The following is an 18,801-nucleotide window of genomic DNA, read 5'->3' as shown; positions in this document are numbered from 1 at the left end:
AGGTAATGGATGGATGGATGAATATTTTAATTACTTATTTAACAAAATATTATGATTTAACTGTTTAAATTATCCATGCATTTTAATAGCGTTAAGGATTTGTCTTTATGTTCCTTGATGTGAAATGATATAGGTCTGCCCAGCTCTGCACTACAGTTTATTCTGCCCAGTGTAAAGTCAGTATTTAATGCAGGTTTATTTGCAGCGTTAGAACACCCTCCTGTGGTTGTTTGGTGTATTGTTTGCTGACCTTGAAAGGGATACAATATAATAATGTGTTAATAATTTCACACATACGTCGCTCCGGAGTATACGTCGCACCCCCGGCCAAACTATGAAAAGAAAAACATGACTTATAGTGCGGAAAATACGGTAATAGGTTTGCATGTAAGAACGACATTTGTACTAAAATGCCCACCTCAAAAGACTCTGCAGTGATTTAAGGTTTTTTTTTGTGATTAGGTTTACGAAACATTTCCACGCCCCAGAAAGGGGCGTGGCTTATGTTATGTTTTTGGTCTCAGCGGTCTACGTCACGCGAGCAAGGCATGCTTGGTAATATTGCTCGCTTTGTCAGTTCTGCTGTCTAAAACGATGACCGATTGCCACCAAAATGCAAATGCACATTACTACTCTTGTCCACTTCAAATTGTGAAAGTATAAAAGTGTTCTGCCCAATAGTTTGGATTTATTGACATAAAACGTGATCTCATCATGATCACCTCCACAAAATCAAAAATACCGTGGCGATTGGTCCTCCACGTTCACAAGCTGAAGCGGACAAGAGCATGAATGCGCACACGAAACCCGACTGTATATATTTCGGACATTTAGCGACGCTAAACTCGTGTCTCAGGAGGGAGAGAGACGCGGCTCGCAGCAGCAGCAGGCAGATTGGAGCCCGCCACTTCCCTCCACGGTTAAAGATAGGATTGGGACAGCGGAAGTTTAGCAACAAATAGCTTCAGGCCGTTAAAACAAAAGGCATTAGCACAACAACATTAGCTCCTTACTCTCTGCCCAGCGTGTGGAGGTGAAGATGAGCCTGTGTCTTCATGTCGCCTCGCAAGCAGTCGCGCGCGGTGTCCCTGCTTTTTGCTTGCGGCCCCCTTATGCCCGAGTGAAGCAGCTTAAGAGTGACAAAAGCCCTCATCGAACAGCGAACGAAAAGTTCCAGCGAGGCTGACTGCACAGCCGAGAGTGTGGCCGCATTGGAACGAACCATTTCTGCTGTAACTTCCAAATTGGACGGTGCGTTGTAAGCCAAAATCTGGGGCACTCCTCATCCAAATAAATGTGCACGTCTCATTTCCACTTCAGTCTCTGTAAATATCCTGACTGGTGTTTAATGCCTCGCCTGTCCTAACCGTGATCAGCAAATAAGCAGTGTTTTTTTTTTTTTTTTTTTTTTTTAAGCAAAGAAGCAGTGTGCGCTGGTTCCAGCCTTTGTAGCTCTGCTGACTTCCACATTTCATCATTCTCATATAAATCAGCCACAGAGAGGTTAATCCTTTTGATATGTTGAAGTGGGCATTAGTAGAGATGTCCACATACATTTTGGTGCCAATTGATCACCGTTTTTGGACGTTATAAGCAATGAAAGTACAATGATTTCCAATGGAGAGTTTGGAATCGGTCGAACAAGGATAGAACGGTAGGGGGCACGGCCATTTTGCTCATTAACAAGGGGCGTTATTCATAGTCACTTATTTCCTCATTTCTCCCAAATTTATTGATAAAGTAGAAAATGACAACTTTTTTCATTTTCCTGATCAAAAACTATATAAAATGACCTTGTTTGTGAAAACATGGCCATCCCAGCCCCACCGTCCCTTTAAGCTGAATATTGACAGCATATAAACACAGTCAGGGATGGTCACCAGTCCAGCTTGTACCTTGCCTCTTGCGCAATGTCATCCAGGATAGGCTGCATCTCACCCACCATCCTGAGCATTATAAGTGGTACAGAAAATGGATGGATGATACATTAGTGGTGTCCAAAACTTGACCCAGCGACCATTTGCTGCCCACAGCTTTTTTTATTTTTTTATTGGCCTGAAGCACTATTCTAAAAATAAAATCAAACACAGCCAGAATCATAACATTAAGGTTGCTTGCATTGCACTTCTTACTTTTCAAAGCACACTGTCTCCGGTGTTGTGGATCTGAATGTGGAGACGAGCTTCTGCTGCTGCCACTCAGGACATCCTACATTCAACAGGGCCGACTGGCCAGCAAACATGTCACTTATAACAGAAAGTGGAAGCACAGAGGACTAGTGGTTAGCATGTATGTGTCACAATTCTGAGGTTTGAGGATGGAATCTTGGCTCAGACCCTCTTGTGCTGCATTTGCCACTGTGCTTGTGTGGCTTTTCTCCTGGTACTCTTCCTCCCACATCCCCAAAACAAGCATGTGACTAGAGCTGAATCATTTAGAAAAAAAATCTAATTGCGATTTTTTTCCCCCCTCAACATTGTGATCGCGATTTACCGTATTTTCCGGACTAGACGTCGCCCCGGAGTACAAGTCGCACCGGACATAAAATGAATAATACAGAAAAAAAAAACATATATAAGTCGCACCGGAGTACAAGTCGCCCCCCCAACCACCCCCACTCCCTCTAGGAATCCAAGCTGTCTCTGTTGCGTAACGCAAATAAATGTGTCCATATAAATCAAATTAATAAAATTGTGCGCTTAGTACACATCCCTTCCACCGAACTATGATGGTAACATTTAGCTAACATCCACACATGTAACATTACAAGAAAGTTACGGTAAGATGATGCAAGACCTTGCACTGCCAGGCACAGCGCCTTTTAAAGCAACAGTACACTATTTTGTATAGATGGATTGATAGACAGTCAAATTGTCTTTTTATCATACTATTTTAATTACTTATTAAACACAATATTATATTTTAACCGTTTAAATTATTCATGCATTTTAATAGCTTTTAGGATTTATCTTTATGTTCTTTATGTGGGTTAAAATAACATGTGAAATGATATACAGGTAATAATGTGTTAATAATTTCACAAAAGTTGTGTCTGGGCAGCGTGGGATCGGTTCCCACTCAGTGACTGTGTATGTGTGTTCCCTGCGACTGGCTGGCGACCAGTTCGGGTTGTCGTCCGCCTTTCGCCCATAGTCAGCTGGGATAGACTCCAGCACCTACCCGCGACCCTGTACAGGGTAAGTGGTGTGGAAGATGACACATGACACATAATTTCACACATAAGCTCACACATAATAAGGAGTATAGGTCGGACCCCCGGCCAAACTATGAAAAAAAACACCATTTATAGTCCGGAAAATACGGTAATATGTGATTCTACAAACACAAGCAATAAATTATTCAAGATTATAATAATATCAGATTTATTATACAATGACGGTGTAATTAACCAATGGTTTCTTAGCGTCCTATAATAGCACTATTTTGTGAGGACTGTCTGTTGAAGTTGGTAGCAACTATGTAATGGCGATAAAAATTGTGGCAAGGCGAAATGCCAAAAAGATAAGTCATAGTAGCCGTTATGACACCATGCAGGCCAACTTCAAAATAAAAGTGTGCTGAGGCATTGCATTGGCAAACAGAAAAAAAATACTCTCTCATTTTTTGGGGAGGTAGCCAAATTACTCATGGACTCGTTTCACCCGTAGTTGCCAAAATCCTCCCATACATGCGATCAACAAGGGTTTTCAAGATCCTCTGCTGCTATGACAGTGAATGCGGACTGATCATGTTGTCTTCACATGAACGCGCATTTTTTTTTTCAGTCCGCGGGCCATGATGCCTGATCCGTACGGATCATGGATGATATCTTAGCTGGCAACCAGTGCAGCTTGCTCCAAGTCAGCTGGGATGGGCTGCAGCTCACCTGGGACCCCCCCACCCCCCACCACCCAAACACTACACACAAAACCTCAGATGTAGGCTGTTTTTCTAGAAAATGTTGAATTGCTTAACATCTCCCGACCTAATTGGATTAGTTCTGTGTTTAATTAATTGTGACATAAACATAAGTGTCCCCTACTGTTTTAGACTTTCCTGTATGCGGACCTTGGTGAAAAAATTTTGGACACCCCCTGAATTACTCATATATGCTATTTGGTAAATGGAAAACACGTCATTCTAAAAACAGTTAAGTTAAAAGTAACACAATTTTGGGTAAAAAAAAAAAAAGGACCGATTCACTACTTGAGTCAATTCGACCCAACTTTCTGGGTTGTTTTCTGCAAAAACAACCGCAAAAATGGGTTGTTTTGCACAAAACAATGCAAGAAGGTGGGTCAAATTGATTTATTGCGTCATGTAAGGAAAGTTTACATCTCATTCATACACTGATAATGATGCAGCACTGGGAGGGATCAAGGCAAAGGCGACCACTTTAAACTCCATGAACCCTCCACAGCCTTTTCGAAACACCAAATCTTCAGAAATGTTCAGATGCAGTGCGTGTGCTTGCACGAAAGCACAATGCAGTTATATCGGAAGAAGTGTGAAAATGGGAAGTATGTGCAAAACACGTCAGCTTCACACAATCAGGATTTTGGAGCCGATCACTGTTCAGCAAGTTTAAAAAAAAAAAAAAAAGGATAACTGATCACCGATCCGATCAGCAGATGGACCAATTCATCTATTTAATCAAATTGTTTATATACTGTACAGTCAACCGCACTATTCGCAGGGGATTGGGACCAGCCCAGCCGTAATTGTCCAAAATTTGCATAAAATTGACACCCGCTGAAATACATTGGGAAAAGATAATAACTATTCAACTCTAAAAATTATCCCCAAAATGTTGATAAACAGTCAATACATGGAAAATGGGGCTGAAAAAGCTGACCTCAGAAAAACACAAATTGGGGAAAAAATGAATAAAAATCAGACTGCATATGCTGAGCAACTTGGATTATTAATGACTACAGGACAGACCATCACTCGAGTGAACGCAATTGCGTTTGTTGTCATGTCTTAATTTACTGTTCCGATCAATGATGCCATTGGCAAATTCTGACATGACAAGCCAATCCGATCTACGTAGTCTGAAAACAAGTCCGTTCAAGGCCACAGTTGTTTTTCCTTTTTTAACTGAATGAATGATAATCATCGGTAAACCCCTTCAAATGCAACACAGTGTGGAAGGTGTTCTCCTCCTCTATGATGCTGATGCCCTGCATCAAAGTATCGTCTTAAATAAGCCTTTGGGTGGGAGCCACCTACATGAACAACCTAACTAGTGGATGCACTCAACCACTCGACAAAAGGCTTGATAAGAATTTAAACAAAGTGCTGTCAAATCACACAATTTGCATTTGAGCCCGATGCACAATTAAATCATGAGTGCATGTGTTTTTTTTTTAATGGTTTCCTAAGCGTGGCTGCCATGAGCAGTGTGTGTGAGAGTGTATCAGAAATGTGTGTGTGTGTTGTCATTCATCCACAAATATGAGTGCACAGCAACAGCAGAACTCACACCACGGTGCTGCCCAACTGGAAGAGTGTTAGAAATAGAGTCTGCCAGAACAGAGGATGTGTGTCAATGTCTCAATGTGTGTAGGCCTGCGTGTGTGCGTGTGCGCGCCAACTATTCCGTGCAACATTAAACACTGACGCTTGCCCATTTGTTTGTCCGCTCAGCTCTTTTCCACATTAAAAGTGTCCCGCCTCACACTACTGCACATTAGTAGAGAATCACAGTGCCCATCTGCATGCTACGTATACTTATACATGTGCACATACATGCACGTACACACACAAATATATGCAGGGATCCATCCCACTGATCATCCAGATGGTTGGTAAAATATTCCAAGAGTGATATGGCATAAGAGAGTGGGAACAAGTAATCAGAGACAACTCGCGCTCGTGTTTAAGCGCACACACTCACGCACACGCACCCACGCACACACACGTAGAGTAAACAGACTTACTGTGCGCAAGGACTCTCATCTGACTGCTGCTGAGAGGAGAATGGAAAGTGAAAACCTCATGCTTGCTTGGCGGCACTCCTCTCTCCTCTGTCACTGCCCCCTCCTCCCTCCTCATCCTCCTCCTATTCCTTCTTCCTCCTCCTTCTCCTCTTCCTCCCTCACCCCCCTCCCTCCCTTCCTCGCTCGCCCTTCACTCCCTCTTGCGCCTTCCCTTTTGGCAGAGGCTCGCCGCATTCAGCGCCACGCACCCCGTCTCCATCTAAGGCAGCGAAGGCTAAACGTGTCACACACAATTTATCCGCAGCAGGAATCTCATGGTCGTGGTCGTATACAGAAAGGAGGAGGTGTGGAAGGGCAGGGGGAGGTTAATGGAGGGGGTGGGAGGTCGGGGGGGCTTGGACAAACTTCTACTGTCGACACTCCTACAATTTCACATACTGTGATAATGCTACGGAGAAGCGGGATTCAAGCCGTCTCGGCTGTTCCGGCCCCTCCCTCGTCCTTGTCTCTCCACCATCTGCAGGCACTAACTCTCATACAGATGCAGTTATTTTACACAGCACCACCTGCACCCACCCACCTTTCGTTTCTCTTCCCATCCACAAGAGCAGAGCGAGGACAAAAAACTGCATGGTAAACAGTAACCAAGGTCGAACACAATAGGTGAAGCGACGCAGGTTGACTTTAGAATCAATGTTTTCCCTTAGGAAATGATGGGAGGAGAAGTAATCGATTCCAGGGTCAAAGTGTCACCGCCATGAAACCTTGAGCAACATTAGTTTTAACATTATTAACTCATTTATTGAGCTGGATGTTTATAACGACCAATCACGGCTCAGCTTCAGAAAACAGGTCAGCCGTGATTGGTCATTACCTGAGCCCTGAGCAGTTGCGACGTCATTTTCAGTCGACAGAAGTGACAAAATGGCCGCCCCCTGAGCTAGCTAAAAAAGGGTGGATTTCTCATATTCCACAAACACAATATTAATCAGAATGTCGTGTTTAGACTAGTGGACCTGCATATCAGATTCTAGATCGAGATAGACCAAGTTTGGGTTGACCTCCACTTTAAGGTAAGCCATTTTAAAGTAAAAAGAAAAACTATAACATAGTTATTAAATAGACATTTTGTCTTCCTGAGGAAGCCTACGGTCTGCTCACATTAATTTCTGAACGCCGCCTATAATCATTATCTCAGGCTTCAACTGTTTACTTTCCTAGTACTGCCTGATGCCTTGGGTTCCCGTACTCTGTTTAAGGGAACTCTGAATAATGCAAAAGCACATTTAAACCATGTTCTAAGTTTCCGAACAGTCTATGTGAAGCAGTGTGCCCAGAATGTATACCCCCCCCCCCAAAAAAAAAAAAAACGCATTTCTTGACTGGTCTGCCTTAGAAGGAAGAAAAATAGGAAGAAAACCCACAAAATAGGTTTTCACAAATGAAAACCTTGCGATAGTCTGAAGCCGCAATAACCAAACGGCGAAGTAGCGAGGGAACACTGAAATCAGAGCACGTGCTGTGGGAGATAGAAAGTGGGTGTCACAATCGTGTGAAAAGATGATGCAGTTCATGGAGTGAATGAGGAATGTCATGTAAAAAAGCCACTGACATTCATCTTGAGCTACAGCGAGATCTGACATCATTTTATGTGGTCCGCAAAGGAAAAGCCAGTGTGTTGTGAGATTTTTGGGGGGGGTTACAAATCCCCCTTTGAAATAAATTAGAATATAATTGAACAAACAATTAAGTAAGCTGAGGTAAAACAAAGCTTGTTTTTAGGAGCATTTCCTTTTGGCTTAATGGCTCTCATTTCCATTTGGCAGCAGTCAGGAACAAGGAAGACAAGTGGAACTGGGATGCATTCAAATATTCAATTTTTTTTTCAAATTCAAACTTTTGCAAATTCAAAACAAGTTACACATGAATACAAACGGCGTGTAAAAAAAAAATTCTGTATGAGTCTATGCCCAGATATTCTATTGCATTTTTTTTTTTGCCACACCCTGTATTAGAAAGGCCTCTCAGTGTGACGCAGTAATAAACACATTGCCACAGACAATGTGTTGTGCAGGTCCTCTCCTCCACAGCATCTCTCCGCTCCGGGACAGCAAGAGTCCCACCTGTTACCATGGCGGAGAAACTCCATCAACATTACGTCAGGTGCGCACATGTGAGTGTGTGTGTGTCAGGTGGATGTTACCAAGTGACTCATACTCACTGACATGTGACTGCAAAAAGTCATGTGTTTGGAATTTATCAGTACATTACGTTTTTTCTGTTTTTGTGTGATTGAACAGGAGCCTCCTCCCCAGAGCGCGTACGATGGATCTGCACGTCGCTGATATAAATATTTACAACATGTCCACAGAGTCCAGCATAAGCGCCACCGTCATCGGCGATATGAAATGACTACTTTAACACCCCCCCTCCCCCGTGTGACTCTCAAAAGGCCCTCGCGCTGCCTTTCATTGCGCAGAAATCACAAGATTATGATTGTTTACAGATGGACTCTAAAAATACAAAGTGTGATGTCACTCCAAAGAGGATAAACACTTTTCTGCAAAGGGAAGTTGTGTTTACTTCTCCCACTGAGGGTTCACACAGCAGACACTAGGCTTGAAATGATATTTCTTATCAAGATTGTGGTGCACAGCCACTTTTGTATTAATGCTGACAAAAGCGTTAGGTTCGGATTCCGAAACATCTTCCAAAGCCATCATAAAACAGTTATTTACTGTACAGGCAATTTTGAAGTCATTTTAACATTCCTAAAAATACATACATGGAAGTAGGACTGCAAAAGTCTAGGAATTTTACAGTAGGAAAGTTTCCATCTAATTAAACAAGAACAAAACAGAAATTTACCAAATTGAAGGTTGGATCTAAATAGGGAACTTAAATATAATTTAATGGAATTTCCGATGATAGCGCCCGTTTATGGCAGAGAGAAGTGGAGCAGAGAAACTCGAAGCATTTAGCAACTAAAAACACAGCAAAGGACCGTGCAAAACATTATCCGGACCTCCTGCACAAAAGCAGGGGTAAACTATTTTGTTCTAAATGCAGTGAAATAATAGATTGTAAAAGAAAGTCATTCATCGACAAGCACTTCATGACTGTATCCTTCGAATTCCACTTTGAAAGAAACATGCACTCTTTACAAATCCTCGCGGAGGCGATGACAGCGAGGTCCTGTCGGGAGAACAGAACGATTTAAGGTGAGAAACTTAGTTATATAAAATGTGTATGTGAATAAAGTGCGTTAAGCCTAGAGTTGGGCAATGCGCTGATGTAAATCAATCAATAAACCTCACTTTAAATGTGTTAGTTGAAGTTTAATCATCAGACAAATTTGAAATATGTGCAAAATTATCATCGGAAGAAGTATCACCAACTCCTTTGTGTAGAAAATGTTAGTTGTGTACAAAACCTTACTTTATTATAATCACACTAAAAATGATTGTAAATGTACAATTACATGTTTTCACAAGCTCCAAACAACATTCACAAATTGTTTTGAAAATTTGATCTACTGCTCACCTGTATTTATTTCACAGTACAGGCTGATGATGAGATATTACATTTTATCAAGGGGAAAAAAAGTCTAATTGTGTAAGATCTTGTCAGATCTGTAAAGGTATCAACATCCCACTGTCTGCTAGTGACCACCCAGAATATCCCTGAGAGAGAAAGTCATCAATGGAGGAGCCATTCTAGGCTATCATCGGCTTCACAAAAATATATCTACGTAGCTGCAGTCTATCAGAAAGAAGAAGAAGCACTGGGGAGCCATGTCATATTGGATTCACTCCAGATGCTCAGAGGAGATGTGTGCTAAATATCCTTTTTCAATTAACAATATACACATTTGTAAATATCTGTTGCTTTTTCAAACATCTCTTGTAAAAATCCACTTAAAATGTGCAGGAAACGTTTGCTTGAGTGTAAACAAATGAGGTTTTGAGCAAAAAAAATTGTAACTTTTATCATCAGTAAAACGTGAACAACAGAAGCAAGAAGAAGAAGAAATATATTTGTTGAGTACATGGTCAGCTTGATAACTGAATTGTGTTGCTAGCTAAATGTCCACTATATGCTCATAAAATGTTGATATTTTACTATTTTCATTCACATTGTCGGTCTGCAGTTCATTGATTTAACGACAAAAAAATAAACAAGAAGGAAAAAAGTGTAGGCACTTGACCGATATGGAACAAAATACAATCAAAAGGGTAAATAAAACCTCACTTTATGCGTTCATAATGAGTGTGTATGGGATTAACAAGAGGGGGGCGGTTTTACACTTGAATGAATAAACTTCCTGCTAATGATGATGTACTTGTGGTTTAGGAGGCACACACTGATGAGAAAACAAGACATGCTGAAAGGTTTTGGACTCGAGGGTAATTGCTGCAATTGTGGATAATTTTAGTGAGAACAAGGGTGTGAGTGTGAGTGGGTGAAAATGCATGCTTGCTCTCACATTTTGGCGAAAAGGTGACAAGCGCGTATTCCAAGAAGAAAATAGGGATCGAGCGAGAATAAGGGAGGGAGGATTTAACAGCCACATCTGGTGCCATCTATCATCTTTGATACTAAGCGAGGCCAAGGAGCTCAAGTGACAGCAAGAGAAGCTCATAGATGGTTTTTTTTGTTTTTTGTTTTTTTAAATGGAAACTTCCAGCAAGGTGATCTGCTTCAAGTGATCTCTGCTCGGTTGTTAATGGATTTCATGTTGGTTTGTCAACTTTTTTCAACATGCTGAATATGCATGACTTTACTTAATCGTTGCTGCCTCACACTTTTATGTCTAAAGGACAGGAGGATACTGAATAGTGAAATAAAATCAGCCAAGCCAAAATAAAAGAATGCTTCCGTACATTATATTGTAGTTCATGATGACGCTTTTTTCCTTTTCCCCTCTGTAATGAAACAAACAGCTAGTAAGGAATTTAAATTAAAAACAAAATATCCAAATCATACTGGCAAGAATTCAAATCATGATGAGTTGTGTATTTTCATTATGAATATGTCATGCTTTATGATTAATTATCAAATCTATTCATTAGTACATATGACTCGTTACTCTGTTATTTTTTTTTAATGTCTCATTAGATTATAATAATATGTGCAGCAAATGTACGTGTAACTTTTCATCACTGTCATTAACTTTCTTCACGGATGGTCATGGTGAGATCACAGTGGTGAGCCTTCTGTACACAACCGTATATTCGGTTTAGGCAAAATGTTTAGAAAATGAGGCAATATTAACAGTAAACAAATGTAATCGCCAAAAATATTAATATCCCATATAGAGCCAATTCAAAGAAATTGATTGGAATGGTCATTTCTTGGACTCAGCAGTCCAAAATTACCCCAAAGCATTTTTGGGCCAACGTTATCACTGTGGTCAATGTCTACAATAGTGTAGTTCCCCATATTTTGCCACTTTTCAATAGGCCGTCCTATGCAGAAAACGCACAACAATGCACTACTGAACTGCTTTTAGTTCCAAGAGAAGTAGTGGTAAAGGAATCCAGAGCTGAGGCTTAGCTATAGTGGCTTCAGTCTGCTGGATGTGAGGTCATAATGAAATGAACCTTAATTAAAAAAATAATAATCAAAAAGGAGGGAGGGGTTTGGGGACTGGTAGTCTCTTGCTTTTTGACAGGTGGATTTGCAGCAGGAGATTTGCGGCGCTTTGAGCTAAATGGAGCAAATGGAAAATGTAAAAGACCTAACATCCGATCTGCATGTTATTTTCATATTTTATTACCGTGGCACACGCGTGCGCATAATGCTGTGCAGGCAGCCTGATAAAATCTAACAACCGCACTGAGGCTCTGGTATGCGATAAAGGCCAATATAAGTAAAATGACTCGCCATGTAGCCGGCGTTCTTCAGGGATCATGGTGCAACCCGACTTCACCACAGAGTCATTTAGCTTCTATTTGAAAGCTATTTTTCACTCAGGTCCTATTTGGACTGTACGCAACATCTGCACACGAGACTAAAACATGATTTCTCTGTGGAATCACATGATCCAGAAACTAAATCTCCCATTCGAGTCCCTTAATAAAGTAATTGTGTTTCAAGAGCGGCTGCAGTCCTCCAGCCAGCGTCTGTCTCCTGTGCAACGCTATGAACGCCTCTCTGTCCCTTAAACCACACAATGACCTTTAAAAGACAATGAAGCTACATACATGTGGATAAAAGTACACTATTCATTTTAAGAATATAAGACAACATCAACATTTCAGATTTTATTTCCTGTTATTTTTTTATATCTGATTTGCATGAATAACTTATAAGCATACACGGCCTGCACTCTCCTCTTTACCAGGTAAAATGCATGCTCAGTAGATGGACAATGCAAAACATTAGGCGCTTCAATATCACTAGAAGGTGCCTTTGGCGTACTTGGCGGAATCACTCAGTCGTTGTGCATTCTTAAAACTGCTGGACAAATGTAACCCAAATTGGGTAAAATAGCTAACCCAGGCCAAAATTCACCAAGCCAATGCTGGGTTATTTATACTCAGCGCATTGGGGTGAGGATTTGCCCCAGTACATTGGGTCAATATGGGGTGAAGATTTTGATCCAACAAGGGGTTAAAACTACCCAAACTGATGAGATAAAACTACCAAGAAATGGGTTAGCAGATTATCAGTATGGCTGTGGTTAAAAATAACCCTAATTTAATGACCAAAGATTTTTTAAGAAGAAGAAGGAACTTTCTACATATCAGGGGTAGCCACAGTCATGATGTTTGGCAAAGTTTTTTAAGGATGTTATATTCAATTTACTCCAAGCGACAAGTTCTAACTCTTCCGCCAGCCCAAATCCAATCTTAAACCCAATGTGATGGGTCAAAATACTCTAATTAATCCAAACTTGGGTAACCCAGTCCGGTCAAAAGCCACAGCAACGCAGTAAGCCTGTTAGGAAAACATCCCAGCATTTTTTGTGTGTGAAAATGTAGCAGAAAATTAAACTCTGAGGTCTTCTTCTAAGATGAAAAACATTTACACACATACCAGTACAATGTGAGTTTCCTATGATATGTTTTCTTATACAAATGTTTTCACTGTTTGCAAGTGATTTTGGTATGTCCTACAACTCCTCTGGTACTACACTACGGTGTGTTTAATATGTGATTAAAAACTTTTTTTTACATCATTCCATTGCCCACAAAAATAAAACTGCTGACCTGTTTTCTGAAGCTGATTTGTCGCTACCTCAGCCCTGAGTAGTTTTGATGTCATTTTCAGTCAACAGAAGTGACAAATTGGCCGCCCCCGGAGATGGCTAGAAACGAGTGGATCAACTCTTATTCCACAAACGCAATATTTATCAGAATGCCTTGATTCAACTAGCGGGCTTGCATAGAGCATATTCTTGAAAAACATATGTTTGGGTTGACTTCCCATGTAAAGGACTGCAAGTCAAAGTGTTCAGTAAGTCTTTCATATTCATTCATGCATGGTTCGTTTAACTATTTTAAACCAAACCTGGGAGATCAAACGTCTTATGTTTATCAAATCGTATATTGTTTATTGTAATATGAATTAATTTATTACTTTTTAAAAAGTACATTGGAAGAGGACCTTGAAAAATGAATTACATAGATCTATTATTTTAGGGTTTTTTTTTTTCTTCATAATCGTTCAGCCCTATCATAAACTAACATAGTGGTTGGGAAAGTTGGAAGTTGGAAAAGCCACACTATGAGACACAAATTGGATTAATCCACTGATAATGGAGGACGCTCGTGCCTACAGAGCAAGAGGCGGAAACAGACAGGGTCATTTTTGGGGAACTTACCTGCCAGCTTGTCGCAGTTGTGTGCGTGTGAGAGAGCCTGAGTATACAATCCCCTGCGAGAGGAACTGATGAATGTGCATGACTGCAACATTTGCTGTGTGATGGCGTCATTCTCTCTCTCTCTCTCTCTCTCTCTCTCTGTCTTTCTCTCTATGTCTCTTTCTCTCTCTCTCTCTCTTGCTCTCTCTCTCTCTTTCTCTCTCTCAGCTGATACAAGGGGGATGTCCTCACCTCCTTTGTGGAGAGAGAAGGCTGAACTCACATTCTGCGTCCACTTACCCACAATATAGGAAAATAAGCAGAAGCGGAAGAAGCCTCATGATGACCATCGCCACAGCTACAGTTGCTGGGGCAACAGCCTCCCACCTCCCCCCCTCAACCTCCACTTTCTCCCGCCCTCTGTTTTATATTTACATAGCGGAAATAGAAGATGAAAACATAAAAAAACACTGCTTTGTTTGCACGGACAGAAATATCCTCACGGTTGGTGGTCACCAACTGTTGCTTCTGCCGCCCACGATAAACGGGGCAGCGTGCATTGTAAGGGACACAAGGAGACAGTGCGCGTGTACGCGTGTGTCCCTGGAAGGAGCCTATAGTTGCTGTTTATAGTCGCTTCCTCTCTTTGCTAAGGCCATCGGGGCCTGCTGCACTTTGATAAGACACACTGCAGCCTCACATCAGCAGCTGGAAACTCTGATCAAATGAGAGGCTTGGAAACACACACAGCAGAGACACTGGCGCATAGACACTGGCGCATATATAAAAAATATATAAAGACAGGCTGCTCCCTTAATGGAAATACTGTCATAATTATCCACCAATGGGTGTCAGTTAAATCAATGCACACATTTAAAAAAAAAAGAGAGACAGATAGGGGGACCGTGTGGGCGTAAGTCTGCCGCCGTCCTTCAGGTCCGGTAAATCCTACAGCGCAATTATCGCACTCTAAACTTCCCTCACTCCCGGTCCGCTGAGTTCCTCGACATGGAGACTTCGTGTTTTACCATCATCGCTGTCATGTCGCCTACAATTCCACAGTAACACTACAAGACCACCCTCCCATCATGCAGAAGTGGCTTTTATTAATTGAACCTTTATTTATCCAGGCAAGACAGATTCTCTTTTGCAATGCCAACCTGGCTGCAGACAAGAGTATGCATCCATCCATCCATCCATCCATTATCTATACTGCTTATCCTCACAAGGGTCACGGGGCGTGTTGGAGCCTATCCCAGCAGTCTTCGGGCAGTAGGTGGGGGACACCATGAATTGGTTGCCAGCCAATCGCAGGGCACACAAAGAAAACCAACCATTCACACTCACAATCATACCTAGTGACAATTTAGAGCATCCAGTTAACCTACCTTGCATGTTTTTTTTTTTTTTGAAGTGGGAGGAAACCATAGTAAAAAAAAAAAGCAGGCACGGGGAGAACATGCTTACCTTTTGGGGTTATTCATTAAACGCCCCAAAACAACTTTAGTTCATTAGGTTCAAATGAATAGCCCTCCAAACAATATTTTGCAGGGGATGGGGTTCTACAAAACAAGCCCAAATTTGTGTGTTGTTTTGTACCAAATATCACAATTTTATTTTAAAGTTTTGTACAAAAAAAAAAAAAAATTCATTTGACCTAACTTTTTGGGTTAAATGAATAACATGCAGAAAAAAAAGTACAGTTGGTTACGAAGCTGATAATTGAGCACCACACATCTTTCTGCACACTGCAAGGTAAAACCGCAACGCAGTATCGGAGTTTGACACTCCACATATAATCAACTATATTGTAGTGTATTTTTTTTTTAATTGAACCACAAAAAACATTGCAAGATTGTCAAGCAAAATTGGATTGCCCTGAAGTCAGGAAACGGGTGACAATAAAGGAGAGTGTAGATATTTTGAGAGACTTTCGACAATGATCGATTGCCCCATTCACTGACTGCATGTGTAAAATTCAAAGACAGAGTGTCATGTCTGTCTCTTTGTTGGCTTTGTTTTGATTAGGTAGCAGTTTCATGAAATGTCATGTTTTCCCTGTGCCCCTTTTTTCACGTCTTGTCTTGCTCATTAGATTTATGTTTCCACCTGTTCTTGTCAGCTTGTGTCGACCAATCAGCTCCCTTGAGCCACCCGTGTCTTGTACAGGTGTACTTCATCGTCTCATCACTTATCTCATATTTTGCAGAGCTGGGCAGTCCGTCCCGGGACCGGACCGGTCGTGCCCTTCCGGCCAGGCCTGATGCCCATTTATGGGGCGGTGGGATTGACAAGTGACAAGTTTTAAATAAGGGCTGAATTAAGCAAGGCCGGAGGTGGATTTTATTCCGGCCCACTAATGGACCCTCACGCGTGTGACGTGCTCGCAAGTTGGCCAAAAGTTCATCTCAACCTACTCGAAACGCAAAATGAGCAAACGACAAAAACGCGTCAAATGCGCCACGACCAACTGTGCGTACTTACTTGCATTGGGCACGTTCGGTCTGCAAAAAGCTTTAAAAGAAAAACAAACATGTTCGGTCTGAAGAGAAGAAAAGGAAGATGGAGAAGGAGAAGAAGAATGAGACATAGAAGAAGGAGACGAACAACAAAAGGAGATACAGCGCGAGTTCTACAAGTGATAATGACTGCCAAAAGTAAGATGATACATTTTAAATATTCAAGTAAGCTACAGTTTTTGCTTCTGAATGTCGTTAGCTGTTTGTGAATACTTTTAGGAGTTGTGTCTTTGCTTTTGTGAAGCACATTGACTTGCCTTGAAATGTACTATATAAATAAAGCTGCCTTGCCTTGCCTTTAAAAGAGGTTAATGAAGGTTTCATAATGGTGCAGAAAGAATTGTGTTCAAACTTAGAAGCTCGGCTGTAAAACGCAAAGCTTATGTAGTAATTTTATAATAGACTGTGTTTGGTGCAATCAGCCACAGTCTCACAAATCTTTTATCTAAACAAACGAGACGAAATCTCGTCAGATCGTATAATTTACAGAGAAAGAAAAAGACATGCTGCGTATGAAGCAATACGCCAGTACATGAACTAGGGAAGGAATTTAAATATTCATAAGGAGCATCTCAAGACTCAAAGCATCGAGCTGAAAGACGTGTACATGAGGAAGAACGACGCGGGGGGATAATGAACAGCACTTTTGACAAAAACAACAGGTGCTCAGACAACAGACGGGCTGTTGATAACAGAGCAGAAAAGACTGATTGTATAAACTGTTTTACGTTGATCCAAAAAGTGATTGATGCTCATCTTTGTGAAAGTCATTAGAAACCCTTGCAGCTTGTTAATGCGGGGGGAAAAACGGCAACTTCCTTTAGTTTGGATGGTAATTAATAGCAAATTGGATGACAAAACAGAAAATATTCACTTTGTGCAAGTCTGACTGAAGTGTGGACAAAGTGCTGAGCAAAATTTTATAACACCAAAGTTTCCCTGGAACTGATGTAAGTTTTCCATCACTGTTTGTGTGCTCCTGAGATGAATGCCACAAACTCTGAAGTGATTTTGTGTAGTTACTATTGGTAGCAAAAAAAAGGGAAAAGAAATGCCGACAGCAGCCTTCAGGAAAAATAACATCGACATTTCCTGTTTTAAGTCCTCGTGGCTACATTGTTTCACTGGAGAAAAACATCAGGCATTTCTTCTCTCATCATTCCAAAAGCCATCATGACCTTCCCTGAAGACTGAGAGCTGAAAGCATGACGTTTTCTTATAATGCTCAGAATGAATGCTGCGCCACACACACAAGGTAAACCAAAGGGAAATTCCAGGTGCACTTTCAAGATCAATAGTATGCTCGGCTCTACATGTTTGTACATTCATACAGCTGCACTGAAAGGATTTGTTGTGCATCATCTATCCATTTTCTGTAGCGTTTATCCTCACTAGTTATTGACGTCTATCAACGTCAAGAAGGTTTTTCAGTGGATACACATGAAAGAGGGTCTCGCCTAGATTCCCTGTGAATATCAAACTGGTATCCAACTGTAATGACAAACCAATCCCTGTCGGTGGCGGCGTCGCGGCATTTGGAATTTTCAGCTTGTACCGATGATTATGAGCGAGAAATTGCCAACATCCTGGAAGTCAGACAAGTTTAGGCACCTCAACATTGCACTCAGTATTTATGGTATAAACAGGGTGGGTACTTAGGAGAAAGTGAATGTCGCAATTGTGTGAAAAGGAGTGAATGACAAACAAAATGTAAAAAAGCCACAGAACTCGAGCCATGTGGTGACCCATATGAAAAAAAGGATGTTTGGTTTATATATTGCAGATATTGTCATATCTTCCTTAGATAAACTGAGGAGAATGATCCTTCTAACATATCAGGCCAATAATGGCCCCATTCATACCAAAAAGAACCCATAAATCAAATGGGGTATTTTTAAACTCAAATGTAAATATTACAAATTCCACATACATTTTATATGTACTATCGAAAATGTTTGCTATATGACACAAATAGCTATTCGCTAAAAAGTATATATGAATTTGATTAAAAAAAAAAACATTAAAGTTTTATAGAAAATCCTGCTTACATTTAATATCTACATCAAATAAATTATTTAGATCGGCCAAAACCAAATCCATCAGCCGCTGGAAGTTGCTGGAAGAATTGCATAACCAAAAACAAAGATCATTAAATTCAGACCCTGATGAGTGATAAATGCAGTTTTGTGCCTGTCTACTGGATCAATTTCCACTTGCCAATCTCCAGTGGCCAGGTCCAAAGTGGAAAACCAACAAGCATTCGTTAGGCTGTCAAGGGCACCATCAACGCGGGGGTACGGGGTAAGCGTCTTTTTCGGCCCACATCCCAAGTCGGCGGTAATCAACACAGAACCTAGGGGCCCCATCCCGTTTTGTAACCATGACCGCCGGAGCAGTCCAAGGACTACAAGCCTAAAAAATGCCATTCGCTTGCATTTGCTTAATGTGATCAGCCACCTCTTTCTCTAAGTGCAGAGGGACATGACGAGGTGGCAGCTTTACAGGCATGCTGTCCCCAGAATTGGTCTGATGC

At 41.2% G+C, this 18,801-nt stretch overlaps 1 protein-coding gene across 5 annotated transcripts in view; it reads right to left on the bottom strand.

Moving 5' to 3' along the window:
• Positions 1–13,836, bottom strand: part of LOC147145104 (muscleblind-like protein 1) — a 98,467-nt gene extending 84,631 nt beyond the window's left edge. For 4 of the 5 annotated variants that reach the window (XM_086035740.1, XM_086035742.1, XM_086035743.1 and 1 more), the window contains exon 1: positions 5,943–6,065. The gene's annotated coding sequence lies outside the window, so the exon portion shown is untranslated. Of the gene's footprint in view, positions 1–5,942; positions 6,066–13,770 lie in introns of those variants that run through there. The other variant, XM_086035741.1, reaches the window with a different exon arrangement.
• Between the last annotated feature and the right edge of the window lie 4,965 nt (positions 13,837–18,801).

Source organism: Filicampus tigris, chromosome 7 (assembly GCF_054856515.1).
Source record: "Filicampus tigris isolate MCC_2025a chromosome 7, RoL_Ftig_1.0, whole genome shotgun sequence".
In the NCBI taxonomy this organism is placed as follows: domain Eukaryota; kingdom Metazoa; phylum Chordata; class Actinopteri; order Syngnathiformes; family Syngnathidae; genus Filicampus; species Filicampus tigris.
Note: the sequence above shows the minus strand (reverse complement) of the source record. Positions and strands in the feature narration are given on the sequence as shown.